The sequence below is a fragment of the Anguilla anguilla genome, chromosome 9, assembly GCF_013347855.1.
Source record: "Anguilla anguilla isolate fAngAng1 chromosome 9, fAngAng1.pri, whole genome shotgun sequence".
In the NCBI taxonomy this organism is placed as follows: Eukaryota; Metazoa; Chordata; class Actinopteri; order Anguilliformes; family Anguillidae; genus Anguilla; species Anguilla anguilla.
Window position 1 is genome coordinate 477,501 of NC_049209.1, and position 492 is coordinate 477,992.

The 492-nt window shown below is 47.4% G+C and overlaps 1 long non-coding RNA gene across 1 annotated transcript in view; it reads right to left on the reverse strand.

The window, feature by feature from the left end:
- LOC118236362 overlaps positions 1 to 262 on the reverse strand; it is a 15,191-nt gene extending 14,929 nt beyond the window's left edge. The window contains exon 1 of the long non-coding RNA XR_004767020.1: positions 95 to 262. This is a non-coding gene — a long non-coding RNA (uncharacterized LOC118236362). The remainder of the gene's footprint in view (positions 1 to 94) is intronic.
- Between the last annotated feature and the right edge of the window lie 230 nt (positions 263 to 492).

Sequence of the window (492 nt, forward strand, 5' to 3'; positions counted from 1 at the left end):
ATTCATTTGACGTAAACAAACCGCAGGCGTAAGACATCCTGCATGCCACGGCCTGTGCCCAGAACGGCTCTTACTGGTGAACACAAGCACTTACGTGTGGAAGATTCTCAGAACAGATTCGGCAGAGGGGAGAACATGTTTCAGAAATGCCTTTAGGGATTTATGTCCATTTGAAAACTGAACAGCTTTAAGATGTCCCAGGAGGGCTCTGAACAGCAGGAAAGTTTCATTCAGCTCCGGAGTTTATGGGGAAGGACCTCAGCTTCCCTGACAGCCAAGCGCTCTGGAGTTGCACAGCCAGGAGCAGAAACGGAGAACTTACTGATTCTGACCAGCTGATTAGCTGATTAGCTGATTAGATATTTTGGCATCTTCTAAGCCAGGGCTGCCCCTCCCTGTTCCTGGAGGTCTACCATCAGGTAGGGTTTCATTTCAACCCTAATTTTACAAACCTGATTCTACTAATTAGCAGCTCAAACAGACTTCTGTCTG